Source organism: Canis aureus, chromosome 34, assembly GCF_053574225.1.
Source record: "Canis aureus isolate CA01 chromosome 34, VMU_Caureus_v.1.0, whole genome shotgun sequence".
NCBI lineage: Eukaryota > Metazoa > Chordata > Mammalia > Carnivora > Canidae > Canis > Canis aureus.
Genome location: NC_135644.1, coordinates 22,980,729 through 22,996,884, shown reverse-complemented (window position 1 = coordinate 22,996,884; position 16,156 = coordinate 22,980,729). Strand labels below are relative to the sequence as shown.

General features: G+C 36.6%; 1 protein-coding gene across 2 annotated transcripts in view; it reads right to left on the bottom strand.

Annotated features, from left to right (window-relative positions):
• The window catches only part of KCNH7 (potassium voltage-gated channel subfamily H member 7), a 480,585-nt gene that overhangs the window by 108,150 nt on the left and 356,279 nt on the right, over positions 1 to 16,156 (bottom strand). The gene's annotated exons all lie outside the window — the stretch shown is intronic.

Below are 16,156 nucleotides of genomic sequence, written 5' to 3'. Positions count from 1 at the left end.
GATACGCAGGGAGCATTTTGGAGTGGAATACAGACCAGGAAAAATGGTCTACCTTACAGAACAAGAAGTTACTAGGTGCAAGGGGGTCAAGGAAGAGGAAGCAGGAAATAAGGCAGTTAAGAAAGGGAAGCTGTCTCACCGTACCCTTCCTTCAGTGGCCTCTAGGACTTTGCTCCCTTATTCACTTGGCTTGGAAGCCTCTGTGTGAATGTTTGTGGGTACTGTGCATCCTTACTACTCATGTCTCTGGCTACCTCCCATCCTCCACGTTCCCCCTTCATATTTCAGTGCAGCACTGCCTCCTCTGCCTCCTCCAGATTGAGTTATATGCCCCTTCTCTGCTCACAGGGCTCTCCTTACTCCACAGCATAAGTTTTATGACATTTTTTAATGGGTTCTGTTAATCTATCTTTGTCCACATGACTAGATGGTGGAGCTGTGTTACCACTGTAACCCGATTGCAACACCGTGTCCTGTTCAGAGTAGGAACTCGGTACATATCTGAAGAACTAGAGAACCCTTTGCTCTTTTGCCGTGGACCTGATGTGTACCTACAACAAGGAAGAGATTATCCCTACTTAGTTAGATCCTAATTACAGATTCAAGACAGAAGAATCAAATAATGTCGCCAAGAACATTGGCAGTATTAAGTGATGAGGGCTGGAATTTCAATACAGGTGACATTTTTATCCTCTGTTTGGAAGCTGTGGTATCAGAGTCACCATCTCTTACAGATCAGCCCAAGCTAGTCCTTTCCAAATTGCTCTATTCAGCACAATGTTTCCTCATTATTTCCTGCCTCTTTTCTCATTTTTGAAAAGGATAGAATATATATATTTTTTCTCTCCTATATTATATATAAAATATTATGCTAATATATGTTAATTATATATGTTAAGATTATATATATATTATAGATTAAAAATGGAAAATTTTATCACATTAAAAATGTGATAAAAATTATACTGTAAGGAGTGATCTATGAGCAGAGAAGGGGCATCTAACCCAATGTGGAGGAGTCAGAGGGGGCAGACCTTAAAAAGGTTAAATGAATGGATACATGAGGTCCTCATTACTTACTGTCGAAGTACTATCAGAAGTTAGAATCATCTCTTGTATGTGCTAAGAATATTCTATATAAGACGGCATTTTATTGAGTCTATCAATTGGTGAGTGAGCCCTGTGGCTAGGTCTTTGGGGGCATATTTTAAAGATGTTATAATCTTTTTCCTTGAGGCATAGTTAGGAAGATGAAAAAAGTCATTATGAAGGCACATATACACACAAATAACTATCATCTATCTATCGATCTATTATCTATCATCTATCTACCAAGATATACAAAAGAGCATGAAAATAAATGGTTTAGTATCCTGAAAATAGACAAAGTACCTTAGAGTTTAAGGACAGGAGAGGTCAACACAAGCTGTGAAGGCTGATAAATTTATCTGGTGATGCTATGGATTTCAGAAATGGGTAGGACTTGACGCATAGAGAAGAGGATGACAATCGCAAGTCTAGGGATCACTGCCAGCAAACATCCAGGTCTTGTCATAAGTGGGAAAAGTGGAGACGTAAGAAGACCGTTTGCCCAGAACAGACAGTATGTGATGGTGAGGAATAAGAATACAAGCGGTAAGGAAGGAGGAAGCATGAACAGTGTGAGTGCTTTGGGGAGAAGAAATATTCAAACGTTTTCTGCAGTGTGTGTGTGTGTGTGTGTGTGCACGCATGCACTTTCCAGACAGATGAGAGGAGTCAATTTCAAAGAATATACTGAAGTGAGTTCATGTGGGTGATAGTGCAAAAAAGACATTAACTCATTAAAATTCCAAAGTTTTTGCTCTAAGACAGTGTTGGGAACAACTGTTTAAAGCAATGCCAGTACTTTTAAATAGCAACATTGAACTCATTGGTTGAACCAGAACCAAGGTGTGCGGTAGGTCACTCAGGTGAAGCATTAAGCCGAAGCAGGAGAAGAGAATGATGTTATTGATGTCTGCTGCTTTCTGCAGCTACAGAAGCTTAGGGAATTGAAAATGTTCCAGAAGCAAGTTCTCTTAACCTTTATAGATTAATCAGGAATATCTCCTTCCTTTACTGGATAACCACACCAAAATGAATGTTTCCCTGCAGCCTTCAAAATCTATTCTTAATGTTTTCTGGAACACGAAGTGAATGTCAAGTGCCAACTAAATATAATTATATCCCAACTATTAGCAGGTTAATTTTCAAATGTTGTAACTGAAAATTCTCGGAACTGTTACACATCAGTAGTTGTGTTCTGGGTTTCTCTTCCAGGATTGAGGATGGGGAAGTACTTCTATCCTATTAATAAGGAATTAACTCTTCATAAGCTATGGAAATGAAAATAGGATGCCAAACAAATAACATACAGTGAAAGAGGGGTTCTGCAATGTGGAATTACTGTTCTTGACCACATGTGGGAATCTTATTTTTCAATGCTAAAAATATTTTCTTAAGGAACAGAAGTTCACTGTTTTCTCTGTTGCTTTTTTTATGTTCTTGTATATTATCTATTCCTAACAGTATCAATTCTACATTTGAACCTGTTGGCACAAAAGTAGCATTAGATTTTTTTCAGAGAATATTCTCAGAACAAATGAGTAATAACAGTCTAAATTTTAGTGACTATGTTTTTTAAAAAAGTTGTTTGTTTTTCCACAAAGTTAATTTTTTGTCTTATTCTTGAGGCAGGTAGTAGAATATTCATCTCCAAAAAAGTAGCCTGTTTGCTTACTCAGTTTTAACCAGTTATGAAGACTCACATCTGGTAGTGACTATTTGTACTTCTTAAACCATTTATTTTGCAAAGAAGAGGATCTGAGTTAGAAGGAGTTGGACAGCTTAGAAGGAGTTGGATCAGTTGACGGGATTCTAGGACTCTACAAGGTTTAGACGGAAAGGAGAAAATACAGGGATTAAAATGGTCCTGCTCTCCATTAGGCATGCCAAGTGGAAAAATCCTGGACTCCCAAGTCCAGAAACGAAGCTACTAGTCTTGGGTATGCAGTTAACAATTTGTGGGACTCTGGATAATTCACTTAACCCAAAATTCTCTATAAAAATAGTCTTGACTCGAATCAATGAAAACATCGAAGTGATTTTGATAAAGGAAAGCACAAAATAAATAGTAGAACTAGAGCAAAGTTTAGTGTCTGACCCTTTCAAGTTCCTCAAAACATACACACACATATGAAACCTTAAGAGAAAGTCAATATATAAAGCCGTTTAGATGAAGTTGATCTGACCAACCTGGCCATACTGTGGAGGTCCCGGACCTCTACCCCCTTGGGTCCATCCTGCTTATTGGCACCTAATGCTCTAAGGAGCACAAGCTTTGAAACTACTGGAACAATTGTTTTTTTACAGTTTTTGTAAAGGAGTTTTCCTCCAAAACAGCACTAGAGTATTTCTCTGTATTGCATTCTTTTTTTTCTTTATTGTTATAGCAACAACATGGTGAAGAAATCTGAAAAGACCACCACTGTCAGGATGTACCCCAATCTAGCTATTCAAAATGTGATAATGCACTATTGGCAGTTTGATATGCCAGAGAAGATCACTGCACAGAAATAGGAACTAAAACACCTATGTCTCTGATGTTTTCTCCAAACTTAAAAAAAAAGGGGGAGGGATGCCTGGGTGGCGCAGCGGTTTAGCGCCTGCCTTTGGCCCAGGGCGCGATCCTGGGGACCCGGGATCGAATCCCACATCGGGCTCCCGGTGCATGGAGCCTGCTTCTCCCTCTGCCTGTGTCTCTGCCTCTCTCTCTCTTTCTCTCTCTCTCTGTATGACTATCATAAAAAAAAAAAAAAAGGGGGAGAACTGAAGATTCCAGATGGAACAAAACAGTCTTGTTGAAAGCAAGATTCCCCCAAGTTCCCTGTCCAACAGTTGTTTTCCCCTCTGATTCTAAAGGACTAATTTGGTTTCAAAATGCAGACAAATTTGAGAGAATCTGTGTAAGAAATATATTCAAAATCTTAAAGTGACTAAACAGAAGTCTAAGCCAATGGGTTATTTTATCATATGAATTATATAAAATAATTCTAAAATGTAAAAATATGGTAAATTATTTATCTTTTTATTATCTAGAAAGTTAGTGCCTTAGTTTTTTACTTACTTTCAAGTAATAGGTTGTATAGACTCGACAGTAATACTTGTTCTGTGGAAAATACCTTTTTTTTTTTTTTTTTTTTTAGTTAACTTTATACTGAAATCTCATGCCTGCAGTTGTACATTTACTGGAATTAAAGTACTTTGTCCATCAGGATTTATGCCTTCAGGGGGTACCTGGGTGGCTTAGTGGTTGAGTGTCTGCCTTTGGCTCAGAGCATTATCCCGGGGTCCTGGGATGGAGTCCTTCATCAGGCTCCCCTCCGGGATCCTGCTTCTCCCTCTGCCTATGTCTCTGCCTCTCTCCCTCTCTGTGTCTCTCATGAATAAATAAATAGAATCTTCTTAAAAAAGGATTTATGCATTCATTTCTATGGAAGGAAATATAGGAAAGGGAGGGAGGGAATCTTCACCTGAGACACAAAGTGGGCTGGTAGGATCTGATAATGGCAGAAAAAAGAGGTGAGGGCATGAAAGGTAATATAACAGTTGTTTTGGAAGTAATTCAGGTGCCTGCAGGTAGGAAAATTTAGGGGCCTGAAATCACTGTTTTCCAATACCAACCCATGAATAATGGATATAGCTATGGGCACAATTTACAAATGACAGCTTATCACCCGAAATAGGATTGTATAGCTCAACGGACAGCTGCCAGTCAACCAATAAATAGTATTTAATATTTTTCTCCATTACATTCTTTTTTTTTTTACTTCTTCACTCAATTTCACCTAGCACAGTTGCCATGACCTGAAAATGAAGACTGTGTTCCTAGGAATAGTATGGAGATTTGTCAACTTCATTCTTCAGTTCAAATGTAAGAAGGATCAATAGGCACCAGGAACTAGCTGCAGACCATTTTAAAATATTTTTTGTTACATCTGGAAAGGAGAACTGAGAGACCAAAATGACTTACAGGAGCCAAGGAAGTATGGAAAACAGCATGTGTATGTGATCTGGTTCACATCCTATCGGAGGCTGCCTCATCTCTGTCCTCACATTAAAGTGATATCCTTAGGACCACTAGCCTCTGGATACTGGGCTGACCCCTGGGACAATGGGCTGAAAAGGCAGGTTCTCCATTCTTAGCAATATGTTCACTAAAATACAGTAGGTCAGCCTTAACTATGGTAATCTCAGAAGAAAAGCTGATACACTTTTTAAGTCTCTCCTTCATGATCTTGCATTTCACATTTTTCCATTTCTACCCAAGTGATTCTAAAGAAGTAGGCTTCAAAGTATAGGTGTATTTGCAACAGATGTATTTAAAATAGAAAAAAGAATATAGATGCTATTTCCACCAGCTCCCCCAAGCTAAGTTCTATATTTGGGACATGGTTAGAAAAGAAACCTAAATGGACTTCATTAAAACAAGGGAGAAAAATGTACTTACTATGTATCATCACCTTCCCACTACTATTGTCTCATGCCTCTCCCAACCTTGTTTCTTTTAAGATTTCTAACACATCCATGTTTGAGTTGAACTACAGTGCTCATAATTATCCACGAAAAAGCTTTCTGCCTAGGCTGGTATTTCTACAGCATCTCCCCTCAAATATGAATTCCTCAGAATATCAATAGGTATTCTATATAAACAGATAATTAAAAATAGGTTCTGACAGGGTGCCTGGTATTTGAATAAGACAACTTTTCTTCTAGGAAATACTTGTGAGACCAGTGTTCTGAAGACACTTTGGGGGGACTCCAGCCTAGGCACACACATTTACATGGAGATTGTGTCTTAGAGGGTTTGTCCAGAAAGTGAAAATAGCAGTAGATTCTCCTGGAATCAGGATGTTCCCCTATGAAAGGACGCCTGTTTCTCCAACATGAACCAACATGTTTTTTTTTTTTTTTTATCTCATTCAGAAATCTACAGAAAGAGATAGATGTACAATAGCAATGAAGAAATATAAAGCCTAACTCCGTACTTGGGTTCCTTTCTTAGTTTCTTTAGCAACATAATGAAAGGATCAGGCTACGTCCATATTTTCCAAATTTGCTTGATCTTAAAAATGTTAGAATCGAGGTTGCAAATCGAATGGAGATTGTTAAAAATTCAGAATCCTCAGATTTCACTGCAATTTACTAAATTTCCAGAGTGTGTGTGTGTTGGGGGATGGGAGACAGAGGGGGGAGGGTGTCTCAGATGACTCCATTGATCAGTAGGTTTTGAAAAAAAACCTAGGGAAGAAGTTCCTTTGAATATTAAAATTCTATGAAGATTAACTGCTTTTTAATGAACTCTTTTAAAGCAATCGAGTTTTAGAGGGTTTATTATCTATCTACATAGTTTTCATTATAAATGTGATTTCCACAATACAGAGAAATAGAGCTAGAGGGGAAAATATATTACCCACAATTTCACCACTCAGAAAACCAATGAGACGTTTTTATTTATTTTATTTTATTTTATTTTATTTTATTTTATTTTATTTTATTTTATTTTATTTTATTTTATTTTATTTATTATTATTTTATTTTATTGCTATTTTATTTTATTTTATTTTATTTTTATTTTATTATTTATTTTATTGTCTTATTGTCTTACTTGGGATTTCTTTTTAAATAAAATTCCATGGTTGAATTCATTTCATGAATCTAGGAACAGCTCACAGCTACTTAACATTATAAGACCTTGGGTTGCCTGGGTATGTGAAAATGCCATGTCTGCTCTGGAATTTCCATAGCTGATAAAAATCCTTTGCCTGATTCTCATCCCGTGAAACATGAAAAATATACTCCTTCTGCCTACTGCCTCTAGGCAACGCAATTTGAACTGTGTTTGTCCCAACCTGTAAGCCATGAGGGCAAATGAGCGAAGAAACTCTCCCTCTAAAACTTCTTTTCTATCCCTGGGTCTGAGTTTAACCCAAGGCTCATACTAACTGAGGGGATAAAAAATGAAACATCCTGGCAACAGATATCCACAATCTTCCTGTGTCTCTGTTGCCATAGCAACCGGGCTATCACTATGTATGCTGAGCCAAATTATTTTAACCTGTCTCTTCTGACCACTGGTATTTTACTTCTTTTCTTCAAGCATCTATTTTCAACCTGGTTTCTTTGGATGACAAAACTTATTAAGGAGGCAATATTTTCTCCTTCCTTCATTTAAAAATATGCAATGACTGTACAAAACCGAACAGGTGGTTTTTTTTTTTTTTTTTTAAGTGATTACACATAAATGCTTGCCCTACAAGGTATGGCTCTTAGTTGCTACTAGGGTTTCATAAGGATGCCATTCTTTCATCATCTACACTACAGAGAAGTATAACTTTTGAGCTAATTATGGTGTTTTAAACTGAAATAAAACTATTTTAATTTAGAATATATGAGCAAATATTGAGCAGTTTTAATATGCATATAGTATTTAGTGAAAATAGATAAAAATTAATTTGTTGCTTTAAAAATCACACATTTCCCTTTTCAAAATAATGAATATCTTTCTTTTAGACTTAATAGCCAACAACATGTTTATAGTAGTCAATTGCTACTTAAATGTATATGTTAATTTTTATCTTTTCCTCACCATAACTTACAATCTTAGATAGAATATATTCATTTGCCCAGAGAAAACTAGATAACATAACCCAGGATCTCAAATATAGAAGCTTTTTCTTTTTAAAAAGATTTTATTTATTTATTCATGAGAGACACAGAGAGAGAGAGAGGCAGAGACATAGGCAGAGGGAGAGGCAGGCTCACCGCGGAGAGCCTGATGCAGGACTCAATCCTGGGACTCCAGGATCACGCCCTGAGCCAAAGACAGAGGCTCAACTGCTGAGCCACCCAGGCATCTGGAGAAGCCTTGTATTTAGTAAAAGGCCCTTGAAGGCAAGGACTTTGACTTACACATTTTTGCATCACTAGTATACATAAAGCTTTGGCTTACAGTTGGTAAGCACTCACAAATGTTGAATCCATAATTATCCTGATGAATGTGCTTTATTTCTACTTGTAGCATCCACATATATTTTTCATTTCGATTTGCATGTACAGACATAGATTAAATCCAGAATATGGGGAAAGCACTAGATGGGGATTTCTGTTTTGCTGTGCCAAGTTTGATAGTATTCTATAAAGAATAATAAGACAATGAATGCAAAACTAATGTCATATTAAATTGGAAGTGTTCAGAGGCAATTTCGGACTCCTGCATTGCATTTCAAATTTAATTTGGAATTTGTGATTATTACTATTTCTGGCAGTTCAAGAGGATCTGTACAGTTTTATTGAGGTTTGCATGATTTAATAGTTTAAGCAAGAAATGAAGTTTAGGAAAACATTTAAAACATTCTGTAGAAGTATTGTGAATTTTGTTTTTTGTAATTTCATGAGCAAAGCGTCAATGAGGCTTTATAAAAATAACTGTTAAATATAGACTTTTAAATTAAATGTAATTTTTAATTCATGACTGTGATATTATGGTTTAAATAAGAAACATGTATTTGGTCTTTCTCCATGTTCCTGGGCTCTTAAGCCCTTGATTGTCCAAAGTGAGTAGGGTGACAAACGTCTTTGTTATGTTGATGAGATAACTTTGGAAAGCCCCTAAATCACTTCAAGTCACCTGTGGATGGGGGCTGGTCACTAGAGGAACCAACCTAGTAATTGTCAGAACCTTCATTCCCAGCCCTTATCTCTGGTGGGAAGAGTGGTTGGAGTTTGAATCTACAGCCAATAGCCAATGAGTTAATCAATAATACCTATGTAATGAAGCCTCCAAAAATACTCAAAAGGATGAGGTTTGGAGAGCTTCCAGGTTGATAAATGCATGGAGGTGCTAGGAGAGTAGTGGACCAGGGGAAGGCCTGGAAGCTCTCCAACCCTATCTCCATACCTTGCCCTATACATCTTTTCCATCTGGCTGTTCCTGAGCTCTATCTTCCTAAAATAAACTGGTAAACATAAGTAAATATTTCTCTAAGTTCTATAACTGCTCTAACAAATTAGTCAAGTCAAGGAATGGATCATGGGAACCTCCAATCTGCAGCCAGCCAGTCAGTCAGAGGTACAGGTAGTAACCTAGACTTGTGGTTGGTGTCTGAAGTGAGGGGGGAGTTTTGTGGGACAGAACCCTTAACCTGTGGAATCTGGTGCTATCTTCCCAGGTGGATAGTGTCATAATTGAGTTGAGTTGTAGGATATCCTGCTAGTGTTTGAATCTGAGCTGGAGTTAGAATTACAACAGCATTATTAATGAAACCAAATTAACCACTTTTAATTTGTAGTTGCATCAGAAAGATATTTTTAAATATTGGCATTGAAGAAAATTTAGGATTAAATTTATCCAATATGAGGGAAACCACAGAAAGTGTTAAGAAATTTTATATTATTAAGCCTGAGATGATAAATTATTTTTTGGCTTTATTGAGGCTAATTGATATACAAAAATTGTACACATTTATAATTTTAAACATTAGCTAATAAAATCAATACTATCTCTCCATTATAAGTTAATCTCCATTTCTAAACAAGTCCTGAATTATTAGTATTGCTTTGGGATTCTGTCAGAAGTAAATATAAGTTTAGAGCCATTGAAAAACATGAAGAGATAATGAGCATATTCACAATGGACAAAATTCAGTGGAAAATAAAAAGCCTTAGTCTTTGAGTTCTTCTATATGTCAATATTATCGTGTAATTTTGCTTTTCCTGCAACTGGGGTATGCCACTAACAAAATCCAAAATCCTTTATCTGAATCTAAAATTAGCAGAAGAAAAATAGCATATAAACCCACACAAAAGATAATACTGAAATGAAGCTCCCCTGTTGAGGAATTTGAGGAATTCTGGAGAAAATCTACCATATTCTCTCCTATTTCTGTGGACTCACTTTTCTGGTAAATTGCTACTAAACTTTCATATTAAGATTTGACTAAACAGCCCAATGTTGCAGGTCTGTCCAAATGCCATCCTAACTGCTGAGTAGATCTAGTGGGCAAATAGGGAGCTAGTTCAGACTTACAGAGAGGGTGTACTTTAGAGATAAATAACTTAAGTTTGGGGTCATATGATCTCAGTTTGAAGGCTACTTCCACCATTTCCTTATGTGACCTGGGCCAGTTGTTTCCTCTCTCTAAGCATGATTCCACTTCTGAGATGGAGATGTTAATAATAGTACCAACTCAGAGGAAGGACTGTTATGTGGATTCAAATTGATAATGAATTAAACCACTTAGCATAGAGCCTGGCACATAGTGAATGCTCAATCAATGTCAGCTATTATTAAATCTATCAGAAGTCTATTTTCATGCCAATAATACACTTAAATGAATCCTAAATAATGGGAATCTATTCTGGCTCTAGAGTTCTATGTGGATTTCAGGATTATATGGCCTTTTAAACACTCAGAGTTTACTTTCTTGTGACCCAAGGCTCCAATTACTCCTAAAACTAATTTTCTTTAGTACTTTCCATAATGACACTATGGAAAAATTATACTCGTGGACTAGTAGTAATTATTTTCCCCAAATTAAGGTCTCCAGGTTCATTTAGGGCCTTTCATTTGTCTTATTTTCTGATGATCACAGTATAGATTTCTATTAAATTATTTCTATTAAACCTAGAATTATTTGGTCATAATTTGACCGGTAATGAGTCTAAAAGAAATGTAAGTTGCTTTTGGTTTCACAATATAATCTTGTAGCATTTACTATATTAGTACTTATAAGTGCTATTATTATTTATTGTTATATAGTGTTTCTCCAAGTAGTTTATAACCTCTTGAGTATTGGTACTGGTTTTTATACTTTGGCGTTTCCAGTGCCAATCTAGCACATAGCGCATAATGCATATTTAGTAAGGGTGTGTGTGTGTGTGTGCATGTGAAAGAGAGAGAGAAAAAGAGGAAGAGAGAGAGAGAAAGAGAGAAAGAGAGAGAGAGAAACTGATGTTTAGCCTGAATTACTATCTTCATCTTTGCATTGGGCCACTTATTTGGTTTTCCTTCTTTAGAGTCTCCCCTCCCCCACCGCATTTTTCTGATGTGGTCATTGGTCAAGGGGCTATGCTTCTTAGTGCACAAGGATGAGCACAAAACCCAAGTTGGCCAACAGGATTCTACTTTCTCAGGAAGGTAATGGACACCAGAGGAGAGAAGGCCCTCCTCATCAGAGTATCAACTATGAGCATTATGTGAGTTGAGACAGTCTGAAGTCCTTGCATTTTTAAGACGTGGAATAAAGTTTTTTTTTCTTTTCTTTTTTTTTTTTTTTTTGACTAAAATTAATATGGAAGAAAGTGCTGCTGAGATGGCAAGAATGTCATCACCTGTTCGAACATGAATGCAGTAGCCATGGCCTAAAGCAGATCTGTCCTTGCAGTTTTTTGGTTAGGCAACCCAATAAGTTCCCCCTCCCCCTTTCATATTTGCTTAGGGTAGTTCCAATTGGGCTTCTGTGATATTCTGTTATGGCATTGATTGGCGGATACAGTATCATGTGACTGGCCAATAAAGATTTGGAACCCACAGTGCCTTCTTAAATCTTCCTGATACTCTTATGCATCTGCAGGGAGAGTGATCTAATACACAATTTGTAAAAGCTGAACATTGCAACAAATAATACATCTTACACTAAAGATTAAGGTAGTAGAATTAGCCTCAGGAAAAATGAAACCATAGAAGAGTACAAAAGTTCAGTTTACTATTACTATTATTTAAAAGAAGGCATAGATAGCCAAGAGTTTGGTCCTCAACTGAAAACCACAACTGCATGGCAAAAGCAGATCTTTATTCTCCACTCATCCAACTTTTCTTCCAATTCATTGTTCTTTCTTCACAAAATTCCTGGAATTTGGTAGGAATTAGGCAATTAAGGTCCTGTCTTCAAAGTAAGACATCAGCCTGTACCAGCTAGATTGTATTTTTAAAACATCCACACCTTGAGAGAGTTATTTTCTATTTTCTCTAATTAATAGAGAAGGACAGATGGAATATGACATAAAGAGCTGATGCCTTCTAGAAGCCTGGCCTGTAAGACCAGCCAATGAAGAATCTCTGGACCTGAAACAATAGCCAGAATCAGAATCTTGCCTATGGAGAGAATTTGGAAGGCAAGCATTTGCTTTGGGTATTTTTGACCAACAGACTTACTCTTGCTTAATTCTCGTCAATGTCTTCATTGGTGCATTTCCAAACCTTTTAAGATTCTTCTTGTATGTTGCGTATTATGGCAGGCACTAGTGATACAAACATCTCATGTTTCATTCATTCTCTGGTACTCACAGTTCCTCTAAGTGTGTCCCATTCCAGATTCTAATACCTTTTTTTTTTTTTTTTTTTTTAAGATTTTACTTATTTATTTATGAGAGACACAGAGAGTGATAGGGGCAGAGACACAAGCAGAGGTGCAGGGAGCCTGATGTAGGACTCGATCCCTGGTCTCCAGGATCACGCCCTGGGCTGAAGCCCATGCTAAACCGTTAAGCCACCCAGGCTGCCCTAGATTCTAATTCCTAACCTTGAAACTTCTCAAGCTTCAAAACTCTTCTTAGAGTTTGTATTCCCCAACCACTATACCAAACTCCCAATATAGGTAAGGTTTCCTCTTCCAGTACCCTCTGCATTCTGTTTACCTACAGTATAATCCTTCACACTGCATCCTAATTCCTATGTCCTGTACTTGTCTGTCTCTCTCACTGTCTCTCTCACTTCTTGAAGACACAGTATTTGCCTTTTCACATAAATTCCTAGAACTTACCACTGTATATTCTTGACTTAACAAATGCTTATTGAGTGAATAAACAAATACATGAATGCATGAAAGAGTGAATGAATAGCAATGTGGCCTCTACTCTGAAGAAACTCACTCTAGCTGGGGAAAAAATAACAATTTGGCTAATTGGCAATTAATCGATATATAATAGAGATGAGATCCAAATATTGATTGAGCATAACATGAACAGAAATTAATTGTTCCTTTCATTTTATGCCTTTTTTCTGGATGTCTGCTCTATTCTTTGTGCCTAGAGGAATGTTTAAAACTCACTATTGAATGATCTATGAACAAAACCCCGATTTCTTTTGAAGAAAGGGTTACATACAAATCTATTAAGGGAATAAAATAAGAACATTAAATAAAGAAAATACTGCTGGCTGCCTACAGAAATACAGTGAGAATATGCCAACAAGGAGAATTTCCATATAGGCCTGACAAAGGGAATAGTAAGATCTTTGGGTTATTACCAAGTTTTTTTAGTGATTAGAGGACAATTGATGTTATATACTGTGAATGAAAATTCCAGAGATAGCTATGAGGAAGAAATTTCACAAACATTAAGTGAGGCTAGTCCTGCTTTCAAGTGTTTAGACAAAATTTCCAGAGGCCATGTCGGTAGGAGGAATTTCTCAATATTCAATTTCTACCTTGTTTGGTTTTACATGTACACAGTTGGCAGGTTTGTTACTAATAACTATAGACGGCACTAAAAGCAGATGGAGCATTCCTACCACTTCTTCTTTCTAGTTTTTGGTCCCAGCCTTTTTTTCAGTCCCTCATCATTTTTGACCATAACCATAGCCACTTCTTAAGTGTTCTGTCTCCATAATCTCCTTCTTATCACTGTATTTTTCAAACTGTTAGAAAAGAAAAAAAGGAGTGATCTTTTATAAAACAGGATCCAATTGAAATATTCCAACATCTTTAAGATGCATTTTTTTTTCAGTTGAGGTTCTAGGGGGTCTCTGAGAGGGGCACTGTACTATTTGGGTGAAGTATGAAAAGCTGTAGGAAAGCAATGGGGTGGTTTTGAGGACTTAGGATTACCTTAGTGGTAAATAATTTAAAACAAACACTTTTTAAAAATGTTAAAACAAATACTGTCATATTATGAAGGTAAATATAGAAGAGGAATTTAAAAAGAAAGCATGAGAATTTAACAGAATGCCAAATGTCTGAGGGCAGCTGTTGCATTTTACTTAGACTCCCAAGGCACTTTTGTGCAAAGATAATGAAGAACCACCTAGAAGGGGAAGTTGCACCTCTCATAAGCTTCTGTCCGCTTAGTCTCTCCCTGAGCTAGGAAAATATCTGTTTTCAGAAGACATATGGACTTTTGGGCCTCCACAACTTTCTTCTCGCTGTTTTCTCTACCTGAGATTCTCACCCCTTCCCTTTCACCAACTTCCCCTTACTCCCTTCCACCCTCCCTTCTTTCTGTCCTTCCTCCCTTCTTTCAGTAAACATTTCATGAACTCCACTCTGCCAGGTGTTCTACTAGTTGGTCTGCAAATATGTAGGGATGTAGGCAAAGATGGTGAGGAGAGCAGAGAGAAGTCATACAAACACATTACTGAACAGAATAATGACTAACATTGCATGTTATATACCTACACTATGATGAACACTTTCCACACATCATTTTGCTTATTTTTTATAAACACTGAGAAATAAGTTTTGTCACTAAAGCTTGCCTTGATATCACACAATAAATGGCACCCATCTTCATGGTACACAATAAATGACTTAGCCAAATTTGAAATACAAGTGCATGCGACTCTAACTTATGCTCTTAAACATCACTTACTAGTCAATGTAACAAGTAACTGTCTAGATCCAGATGAAATGCCCCATCACATCTCTTTCTTCTCTGAAATTACTCTTTTTAAAGCATAATTAGTTTCCTCCTGTTCCTGTATTCATTATTAACATAATTTCTTTATGCTATTTGTAATGTTTCCTCTCTCACCAGGCTTAGAAAGTCACCAAGGCAGGTACCACCTCTGGTCCATATGTGTATCACCCTCTCCTGGCTCAGTAGACCTGCTAAACATAGCAGGATAGGGTGGACCCTGCAGTAAACCAAGTGCATGAAGCTTTGCAGAGATCACACTGGGCTGCCCATAGACTTTAAGGTGTATTTTGTTTGGCTTAAAAAAGCATTTTGAATTAGTTTACCAACTTTTGGAAAGTAAAAGCTTATCTTAAATCCTGGATTTCCAGCTTCTTTTTTAAATGGAAAGATTTGGAAACATCGTCAAAGATTCTTGTGACCACAATTGGCTAGAGCTGAATGGTAACCATCTGCTTTAGAGTAGCTCTGCACTCTACAATTCATTATATTCTCCATTACTGTTATGCTGTCCTGGCTACTGGCAAGGTCCTGACCTTAATATTTGCAATCAGCCTTCTGTGCAATTTCTGAAATCTCTTAATTTCTTTGTTATGGGACTATTATAAATAATCATTATAAATTATAATATTAATATAATGTAACTATTATAACTTATTCTTAATTTCCAGTTTACTATGCTAAAAAAAGTGAAATGTTAAGGGTAGAAAGCCTCATTACTACATAAATATTAAAATATGTACTAGAGATGTTCTCAGTATTGCATGGTAGGAAGCCTCATTACTACATATACATAAAAATATGTAGTAGAGTATGGCATGTATAATCTCTCATCTCAAACACAGACGGCTTGGGTTTATTTATAACCGACTCGCAGTCTTTACACAGTTATTTCAGCTCACACACAATGGGTTATTTATAGACCAACTATAGTGCTGGTAGTGATTATAATTACAGAAAAAAAAAACTTTATCAATTCAAAATCTTCAAGGCTTGGGATAGAGATTGGGGCCAAGTTTACCTTTATATTGTGACAGTTTTTGAAAAGATTTGCTAAGCAAATATACCAAGTAAAGTGTTTGTAAAAGAACTGTTTACTTGACACAAATTTTAGAGTCATGAATTCCCAACAATGTAAGTGCATTGTAAGCAAAAGCTAGATATTGCTTAGGTTGGTATTTTGATATAATAGGTACAAATTATTTTTATCTATTCTTTAAAGTAGGGTTCCTGCTAGACAGTACATTTTTATCCTAGTTCAAAATGCAGTATTTATTCAAAAACAATATTGTTCCTGTGAAATGTATTATTTACTGACTTTTAATCATTTCAGCTCTTTTCCTTAAGTCGACTGACTTATATCTGAGTCTACTTAGTAGAGTAAGTGCAAAAAAGGAGGCCACAGTTTAGAGTAAATCCCAATTAGTCACTTAAAGTTTCAATA